This window comes from Galeopterus variegatus, unplaced genomic scaffold (assembly GCF_000696425.1).
Source record: "Galeopterus variegatus unplaced genomic scaffold, G_variegatus-3.0.2 Scaffold4105, whole genome shotgun sequence".
Classification (NCBI taxonomy): Eukaryota; Metazoa; Chordata; class Mammalia; order Dermoptera; family Cynocephalidae; genus Galeopterus; species Galeopterus variegatus.
Window position 1 is genome coordinate 11,141 of NW_007730216.1, and position 10,526 is coordinate 21,666.

The following is a 10,526-nucleotide window of genomic DNA, read 5'->3' on the forward strand; positions in this document are numbered from 1 at the left end:
AAAAAAAAAAAAAAAAAAAAAAAAAAAGTAATGCAATTAGGAGCGAAACCCTCCATCTGGCCACTCTCCCTTGATCAACAACTAGGGAACATTTGGAGGGAGCCAACTGATTTTCTCACCCAGGAGAGGCACTGAGCATTGGTGTCCTGGGCTGCTCCCTTGTCCTTTAACTTTAATCTGACACCTTAGCTTCTAGTTGGAATTAACCATTTAGTTCTGATACTCCTCGGAGTGTCATTTCCAAGCGTGAAACACCCTTTTGTGTTTTTTTGTTTGGTTCGTTTTCCATATTTTTTATATATTTTATTCTGACATCATGTTTTTTTAAAAACAAAAGGATGCAAACATTTGCACTTATCCGTGCCTTTTTCCATGTGGTCTGATTTCAGTACTGCCCATTTGCTGTGCAATACTCCAGTTGGGCTTATTCATTGATTAGCTGCATAATTTCTTCTACATTTTTAACAGACACAGCATACATAGGATTTCAGTTTGGGTTTTTCTTTCCTTTTTTTTCTTTTTTTTAAATAAGTGTGTTTCCTGCTTCTTATTCATATTTTTTCTTTGAATATATTGCACAATATTTTATTATTGAAAAAGATTTTATGTCTCAGGGAAAAAGTTTTTCTCCTTCACTCAGAAGGTGCTAATGTGCATTATCTACTAAAAAAGGTAAGTGATTGGGCCGGCCGGTGGCGCACTGCTACAGTGCGCCGCTTGGGAAGTGTGGTGGCGCTCCCGCCAAGGGTTCGGATCCCACGTACAGACCGGCTGCTCAGAGGTGCGAGAGCAACACCGAGGGTTGCGATCCCGTTGCTGGTCCCGGTACGGGCGCGACACTGAGGGTTGCGATCCGTTGCCAGTCACGTAAAAACACACACGGAAAAAAAAATAAATAAATAAAAAAGGTAAGTGATTATCTGCATGGCCATTCTCAAAGGGGACAATTGATGGGCTTATAGGATCCAAGTCTGAAACGACAGCAAATTATTTCTACTATACATTTTCCAATTCCATGTAACAAGTCTGTTGTTGAAAAGATTCCTCCAATGGGTATCACAGTCTTAAAAATCTGCTGAATACCACAGAGTCTTACAAAAAACTGCCAGAATGGCATGTGCTCCTCGGTAACTGTCACCATAAGAGAACTGAGATCGTATTTCATAAATATCTCAGAGACTCCATGGCTGCCTGCAGCATGGTTTTAAAGTCATGATTAACAATTACTGCCAAATGTGCATGACCTCGGGGATTCCTTGTCCACAGTTATGTGGAAATTTCCTGCTACCTTATTGACATACAGATGACCATAAATTTTGCATGCATCTGGAAATTGCGATGCATCATCTGCCCTTGGTGGAAGTGCTGTTGATGCAGTTTTAAAAATCACATCATGAAGTGAGTGCTCTTCTTGCAGCCTACTCTACATCAGCTGCAGCATCCTCTGCCACTCTTTTTGTTGTGGTGAAAGATCAAATATTGCTGGTTCATAAACTAGACCATCTGTAGCTGCAGCCATTATTTCTGCTAAATCTGCTCCAACACACTGACACTTCATGGCAATGGTAATATCTGTATTGATTCTCAATTTGCTATAAAAATCCTTGTGTACTCCATATTCATATTTCATCCATGTATCTTGATATACTGAAAATTCCAGTATATGGAATTCCAGTATATGGTTAATAAATCCATAGTGGTAAATACTATAACAGAAACTGTATCCCCACTGGCTGAAGTCTCTACATTGTCAGGATCTTTGAAAAGGCATCTGAGTCTCACCAGCTTTAAGGTTTTTTTCTGATTCAGCCACCTCATCTTCAGGAAAACCTTCATATAGTCATGCTTGTGTTATGGTCCCAGCCAACCACCATGTTTCATAGAAGCCTGGTCGCCCAGTAATAGACTTTGGATGTATTGTCCTCTCAAAACTTACGTGGAAATCTGATCCCCAATGTAGCAGTTTGGGAGCTGTTTGAATCATGGGGGTGGATCCCTTATGAAAGGATTAATGCCCTCTGTGGGGGTAGTGAGTTCTCCCTTCATTAGTTCCTGTGAGAGCTGGTTGTTTAAAAGACCCTGGCACCTCCCATCTCTCTTTCTCTCTTGCTTCTTCCCCTTGTGTGATCTGCTTGTACCCATCTGCTACCTGCCACTCTCTGCCATGAGTAGAAGCAGCCTGTGGCCTGCACCAGATGCAGCTGTCTCAGAATCATGAGCCAAATAAACCTATTTTCTTTATAAATTACCTAGTTTCAGATATTGTTATAGCAACACAAAAATGGACTAATACAGAAAATTAGTACTAGAGAAGTGGCATGTTGCTTATAACAAATACTTGAAAATGTGAAAGTAGCTTTGCAACTGGGTGTTAGGCAAATGTTGGAGGAGTTTGGAGGACTCAGAAGAAGACAAAAGACGAGGGAAAGTTTGGAATGTTCTAGAGATTGGTTAAATGGTGGTGACCAGAATGCTTATGGAAATATGGACTCTGATATAAATGAGAAGGGACTTACTAGAAACTGGAGCAAAGATCAACCTTGCTATGAACTGGCAAGGAACTTGGCTGCATTGTTTCCATGCCTTACGACTTTGTGGAAGTTGAGACTTAGGAGTTGTGAACCAGAGTATTTGGTGGAAGAAATTTCTAAGCAGCAAAGCATTAAGGAAGCTGCATGGCTACTTGCCACAGCCTACACTGAGTTATGGCAGAAAAGGCATGATGTAAAGCCAGAATTTAAAAGGCGAGCAGAGTGTAAAGATTTAGAAAATTTGCAGCCTGGACATGTGGTGGAGAAGCAGAGAACATTTTCAGAAGAAAAATCCAATGGTGCTAAGAAGATTAGTGCAAAAAAAAAAGGGATTATTGGCCGGCCCGGTGGCGCACTCAGTAGAGTGCGGCGCTTTGGAGCGTGGTGGCGCTCCCGCCGAGGGTTCGGATCCCATATAGAGACCGGTCCGCTCACTGGTTGAGCGTGGTGCGGGTGCGACACCGAGGGTTGCGATCCCGTTGCTGGTCGCGGTACGGGCACGACACTGAGGGTTGAGATCCCGTTACCGGTCATGAAAACAGACAAAAAGGAAAAAAAAAAGGGATTATTAAGAGAAGAGAAAAAGACAGAAGGCATTGCAGAAGCCTCTGGGGCCAGCCCTTCCATTTCAGGTCTAAAGGCCTGAGGAGACAAAATGGTCTTGGGAACAGGCCTGAGGTGCCCTCCATGGGCTCACTGCCCAGGGCCACCTCAGGAAGCTGCTTCCAGCACCAGCATGCCAGCTGCTTTGGCTGCTCCAGCCATGACTAAATTGGTCCCAGGTGTGGCTGGACCTGCAGCTTTGCAAAATACAAGCCGGGAGCCTTGGTGGCATCCACGTGGTGTTGTCTTCAGGCTGGCTGAATGTCAGAGCTGTGGAGGTTTGGACGCCTCCACCCCAATTTCAAAGGATGGATGGAAAAGTCTGGGGACCCAGGAAGAGATCTGTCACAGGGGCCAAGTCACCATAACCAGCCTTTGCTAGAGTAATGCCAAGCAGAAACGTGGGGTCAGAGTTGCAGCAGAGAAACCCTATCAGCATCATGCCTAGTGGAGCTGTGAGAGTGGGACCTCCATGGATACCCAAGACTTGTGGAGCTACCAGAGTGGAATACCAGCCTGCAAGAGCTAAAGCATCAACTGAGACCAGGAAATTCATAGACGTGAAGCTGCCTGAGGACTTAAGGACCCAACCCTCACACCAGTGAGCAGAGGACATCGAACATGAAGTCAAGGTACATGATGTGCCAGTTTTGAGATTTAACACCTGCCCTGCTGGGTTTCATTCTTGTTTGGGACCTACTACCCCTTTCTTTTGGCCTATTTCTCCCTTTTGGAATGGGAATATGTACTGTATGTTTGTCCCACCACTGTATCTTGGAAGTAGATAACTTCTTTTTGATTTCACAGATGGGACTTTGAACTTTGGACTTTTGAGTTGAAACAAGACTTTGGAGATTAAATGAATGTATTTGCATATGAAAAGGACATGAGTTTTGGGGGATCAGGGGCAGAATGTAGTGGGTTGAATTATGTTCCCCCAAAATTCAAAAGCTTGAATTGTGTCCCCCGAGTTTTACATACTAGAAACTTGGTCCCCACTGTGACTATTAAGAGGGTGGGAAATCCTATTATGGTAATTGAAAGGTGGAGCCATGAAGAGGTGATTAGATTGTAGGACTATGCTGTAGTGAATGGATTAATAATGGTGGTCAGGGGTGTGGTTCTGGGGATTTTAAAAGGAGAATGAATGAGAAGGTTGATCTCTTGCTTTCTCTGCTCTGCCATTTTCTTCAATGTGATACTCTTTCTCTCTCTGCTTCCACCATCTTGCAATGTGAGACACCTGGGTCACTGTTGCCGCCACCAGATGTGTTCCTTGGACTTTGGACTTGTCAGCCTCAGCAACTGTAACCAATAGATTTCGTTTTCTTTATAAATTACCCAGTTTCGTGTGTTTTGTTATAAGTAACAGAAACGGACTAGTGCACCCGGCTTCCCATATATCCGAAACACTCTTGGTTTTGATAAGGTTGTAGGGTTTTTTCCTCATTTTTTGTTTTTATTGGCNAGTGTCCGGGCAGAAGGACCCGACACAGGTTGTGAGAGGGAGAAGTGAAAGTCCGGGGACACGGGGATCCCCAGTGCTCGGCTTCCCTGCCAGACACCACCCTCGGGCCTCAGACCTGAGAGCCTTACCCTGGACCTGGGACCTTGTCCTGACCGCTGTCCTTCTGCACCTATCGATCGTTCTCTGTCACAGGGTCTCGCTGAATCCTGGCCCAGGAGCTAAGTCAGCGCTTTTCAAACGTTTTGGTTTCGGGATCTCTATATGCTCTTTCGAATTAGTGAGGACCCCAAAGGTAATTTTTTATGTGGGTTATATCTGTCAGTATTTACCATATTAGAAATTAAACCTGTTTTAAAAATATTTAATTCATTTAGAACATTATAACCCGTTTCATTTTGATTCATTTTCACGTCGATTGGCTTTTCTAGAATCCGGACACCCAGTGGGAGTGAGGACTGGGGTCACATCATGAGTGTACAGGCAGAGGGAGAAGTGAAACTCCAGTTTCACGGGGGATCCTTGATAATTGTCTTCTTCATCCAGACACCAGCCTTGGGCCTCAGACCTCGAGAGCCACGCCCAGGGACCTGGAACCTAGCCCTGACACCGCTCTTCCTGCGTGGAGCTCTCTTTGTCACATTGTTTCTCTGAGTCCTGGCCAAGGGTATTACAGCTTAGTCGCCAGTTCTTTCTGGTAACTTTTTGGTTTCAGTTTCTCTATGCACTCAGAAATTAGCAGTGATCCCAAAGATACTTTATTTGTATGGATATCTATCACTTTTTACCATATTAGAGGTATTTTTCTAAGTAATTTCTAACAGTATTTCTAAAAATATTAATTTATTTAGAATACTATTAATGACCCATTACATGGTAATGGAAATAATATATTTTTTTATGAAAAATAACCATTTTCCTAAGTAAAACAATGTAATGAGAAGAGTGGATCATTTTACATTTTGGCAAGTCTTTTTCTGTATCAATGAAAAATTGCTGGATTTTTTATATCTGCTTCTGCACACAATCTGTTATTTAGGTTGAAGTGTGTACAAAAAAACCCAGCCTCACATAAATATGCAGGTGTAAAAACCAGTATTTTAAAATAACTTTTTCAGGTAATTGTGGCTATTTATCTTTGGAAACTACACAAATAGTAGTTTCTTAAAGGTCAGTGGCAACCTGAAACCCTATCATTGAATATTTCGTATTGTGTTACAATAAAATCCTTCCTTCCTTGTACATTGAGCGGATCTTGTACTAACATGCTTTTTAAAAAGTAATGCAATTAGGAGTGAAACCCTCCATCTGGCTACTCTCCCTTGACCAACAACTAGGGAACATTTGGAGGGAGCCAACTGATTTTCTCACCCAGGGGAGGCACTGAGCAGTGGTGTCCTGGGCTGCTCCCTTGTCCTTTAACTTTAATCTGACACCTTAGCTTCTAGTTGGAATTAACCATTTAGTTCTGATACTCCTCGGAGTGTCATTTCCAAGTATGAAACACTCTTTTGTGTTTTTTTGTTTGTTTGGTTTTTCATATTTTTTATGTATTTTATTCTGACATCATGTTTTTTAAAAACAAAAGGATGCAAACATTTGCACTTATCTGTGCCTTTTTCCATGTGGTCTGATTTCAGTACTGCCCATTTGCTGTGCAAATATAAGGAGGAGTCATCTTCAAAGCAATACTCCAGTTGGGCTTATTCACTGATTAGCCGCATAATTTCTTCTACATTTGTAACAGACACAACATACATAGGATTTCAGTTTGGGTTTTTCTTTCCTTTTTTTTTTCTTTTTTAAAATAAGTTTGTCTCCTGCTTCTCATTCATATTTTTTCTTTGAATATATTGCACAATATTTTATTATTGAAAAAGATTTTATGTCTCAGGGAAAAAGTTTTTCTCCTTCACTCAGGAGGTGCTAATGTGCATTATCTACTAAAAGAGGTAAGTGATTATCTGCATGGCCATTCTCAAAGGGGACAATCGATGGGCTTATAGGATCCAAGTCTGAAACGACAGCAAATTATTTCGACTATACATTTTCCAATTCCATGTAACAAGCCTATTGTTGAAAAGATTCCTCCAATGGGTATCACAGTCTTAAAAATCTGCTAGAATGGCATGTGCTCCTCGGTAACTGTCACCATAAGAGAACTGAGATCGTATTTCATAAATATCTCAGAGACTCCATGGCTGCCTGCAGCATGGTTTTAAAGTCATGATTAACAATTACTGCCAAATGTGCATGACCTCGGGGATGTGGAATTGCCTTGTCCACAGTTATGTGAAAATTTCCTGCTACCTTATTGACATACAGATGACCATAAATTTTGCGTGCATCTGGAAATTGCAATGCATCATCTGCCCTTGGTGGAAGTGCTGTTGATGCAGTTTTAAAAATCACATCATGAAGTGAGTGCTCATCTTGCAGCCAACTCTCCATCAGCTGCAGCATCCTCTGCCACTCTTTTTGTTGTGGTGAAAGATCAAATATTGCTGGTTCATAAACTAGACTATCTGTAGCTGCAGCCATTATTTCTGCTAAATCCAATACATCTGCTCCAACACACTGACACTTCATGGCAATGGTAATATCAATATTGATTCTCAATTTGCTATAAAAATCCTCGTATACTCCATATTCATATTTCATTCATGTATCTTGATATACTGAAAATTCCAGTATATGCAATTCCAGTTTATGGTTAATAAATCCATAGTGGTAAATACTATAACAGAAACTGTACCCCCACTGGCTGAAGTCTCCAGTGTCAGGGATCTTTGAAAAGGCATCTGAGTCTCACCAGCTTTAAGGTTTTTTTCTGATTCAGCCACCTCATCTTCAGGAAAACCTTCATATAGTCATGCTTGTGTTATGGTCCCAGCCAACCACCATGTTTCATAGAAGCCTGGTCGCCCAGTAATAGACTTTGGATGTATTGTCCTCTCAAAACTTACATGGAAATCTGATCCCCAATGTAGCAGTTTGGGAGCTGTTTGAATCATGGGGGTGGATCCCTTATGAAAGGATTAATGCCCTCTGTGGGGGTAGTGAGTTCTCCCTTCATTAGTTCCTGTGAGAGCTGGTTGTTTAAAAGACCCTGGCACCTCCCATCTCTCTTTCTCATGGAAATCTGATCCCCAATGTGGCAGTTTGGGAGCTGTTTGAATCATGGGGGTGGATTCCTTATGAAAGGATTAATGCTCTCTGTGGGGGTAGTGAGTTCTCGCTTTATTAGTTCCTGTGAGAGCTGGTTGTTTAAAAGACCCTGGCACCTCCCATCTCTCTTTCTCTCTTGCTTCTTCTCCTTGTGTGGTCTGCTTGTACCCGTCTGCTACCTGCCACTCTCTGCCATGAGTAGAAGCAGCCTGAGGCCTGCACCAGATGCAACTGAGAATCATGAGCCAAATAAACCTGTTTTCTTTATAAATTACCTAGTTTCAGAAATTCTGTTATAGCAACACAAAAATGGACTAATACAGAAAATTGGTACCAGAGAAGTGGCATGTTGCTTATAACAAATACTTGAAAAACGTGAAAGTGGCTTTGAAACTGGGTGTTAGGCAAATGTTGGAGGAGTTTGGATGACTCAGAAGAAGACAAAATGACAAGGGAAAGTTTGGAATGTTCTAGAGATTGGTTAAATGGTGGAGACCAGAATGCTTATGGAAATATGGACTCTGATATAAATGAGAAGGGACTTATTAGAAACTGGAGCAAAGATCAACCTTGCTATGAACTGGCAAGGAACTTGGCTGCATTGTGTCCATGCCCTAGGACTTTGTGAAAGTTGGGACTTAGGAGTTGTGAACCAGAGTATTTGGTGGAAGAAATTTCTAAGCAGCAAAGCATTAAGGAAGCTACATGGCTACTTGCAACAGCCTATGCTGAGTTATGGCAGAAAAGGCATGATGTAAAGCCAGAATTTAAAAGGCGAGCAGAGTGTAAAGATTTAGAAAATTTGCAGCCTGGACATGTGGTGGAGAAGCAGAGAACGTTTTCAGAAGAAAAATCCAATGGTGCAAAGAAGATTAGTGCAAAAAAAGGGATTATTAAGAGAAGGGAAAAAGACTCAAGGCATTGCAGAAGCCTCTGGGGCCAGCCCTTCCATTTCAGGCCCAAAGGCCTGAGGAGACAAAATGGTCTTGGGGAACTAGGCCTGAGGTACCCTCCATGAGCTCACTGCCCAAGGCCACCTCAGGAAGCTGCTTCCAGCACCAGCATGCCAGCTGCTTTGGCTGCTCCAGCCATGACTAAATTGGTCCCAGGTGTGGCTGGACCTGCAGCTTTGCAAGATACAAGCCGGGAGCCTTGGTGGCATCCACGCGGTGTTGTCTTCAGGCTGGCTGAATGCCAGAGCTGTGGAGGCTTGGGCACCTCCACCCTGATTTCAAAGGATGGATGGAAAAGTCTGGGGACCCAGGAAGAGATCTGTCACAGGGGCCATGTCACCACAACCAGCCTTTGCTAGAGTAATGCCAAGCAGAAACGTGGGGTCAGAGTTGCAGCAGAGAAACCCCATCAGCATCATGCCTAGTGGAGCTGTGAGAGTGGGACCTCCATGGATACCCAAGACTTGTGGAGCTATCAGAGTGGAATACCAGCCAGCGAGAGCTAGAGCATCAACTGAGACCAGGAAATTCACAGAAGTGAAGCTGCCTGAGGACTTAAGGACCCAACCCTCACACCAGTGAGCAGAGGACATCGAACATGAAGTCAAGGTACATGATTTGCCAGTTTTGAGATTTAACACCTGCCCTGCTGGGTTTCAGACTTGTTTGGGACCTATTACACCTTTCTTTTGGCCTATTTCTCCCTTTTGGAATGGGAATATGTACTGTATGTTTGTCCCACCACTGTATCTTGGAAGTAGATAACTTCTTTTTGATTTCACAGATGGGACTTTGAACTTTGGACTTTTGAGTTGAAACAAGACTTTGGAGATTAAATGAATGTATTTGCATATGAAAAGGACATGAGTTTTGGGGGATCAGGGGCAGAATGTAGTGGGTTGAATTATGTTCCCCCAAAATTCAAAAGCTTGAATTGTGTCCCCCGAGTTTTACATACTAGAAACTTGGTCCCCACTGTGACTATTAAGAGGGTGGGAAATCCTATTATGGTAATTGAAAGGTGGAGCCATGAAGAGGTGATTAGATTGTAGGACTATGCTGTAGTGAATGGATTAATAATGGTGGTCAGGGGTGTGGTTCTGGGGATTTTAAAAGGAGAATGAATGAGAAGGTTGATCTCTTGCTTTCTCTGCTCTGCCATTTTCTTCAATGTGATACTCTTTCTCTCTCTGCTTCCACCATCTTGCAATGTGAGACACCTGGGTCACTGTTGCCGCCACCAGATGTGTTCCTTGGACTTTGGACTTGTCAGCCTCAGCAACTGTAACCAATAGATTTCGTTTTCTTTATAAATTACCCAGTTTCGTGTGTTTTGTTATAAGTAACAGAAACGGACTAGTGCACCCGGCTTCCCATATATCCGAAACACTCTTGGTTTTGATAAGGTTGTAGGGTTTTTTCCTCATTTTTTGTTTTTATTGGCTCAGGAGGAGAGGGGAGCTTTCGTCCTATTGAAGCTGCTTGTATTCTGAAAAATGGGAGTAAAGGAAGGGCTGGACCTGGGTGAGCCCTCCCAGAAGGCTCTGGGAGGGTGGCAGGCAGCCCTTCCCACACAGGCCCTCTCTAGCAGATGTGTACTCCCAGCAGCACACCCGCCACACCTCCCAACTTCCCTGATATGCTGGCCACGTTCTCCAAACTTTGAGCCTCCGAGGGCCTGCACACCAGCAACAGCCCCATGATGGCCATGGTCTACTCCCCCCTGCAAACTTCAGTCTCTTCTGGGCCTCATCCCCTCCCAGCTACCAGGTACCCTGGATCCTGCCCTTCTCCTTCACCACCTTC

At 43.2% G+C, this 10,526-nt stretch overlaps 2 pseudogenes; both read right to left on the minus strand.

Moving 5' to 3' along the window:
- Positions 1-1,216: 1,216 nt before the first annotated feature.
- Positions 1,217-2,142, minus strand: LOC103602354 (annotated as a pseudogene).
- A 4,632-nt stretch (positions 2,143-6,774) lies between these two features.
- On the minus strand, positions 6,775-7,447 carry LOC103602355 (annotated as a pseudogene).
- Between the last annotated feature and the right edge of the window lie 3,079 nt (positions 7,448-10,526).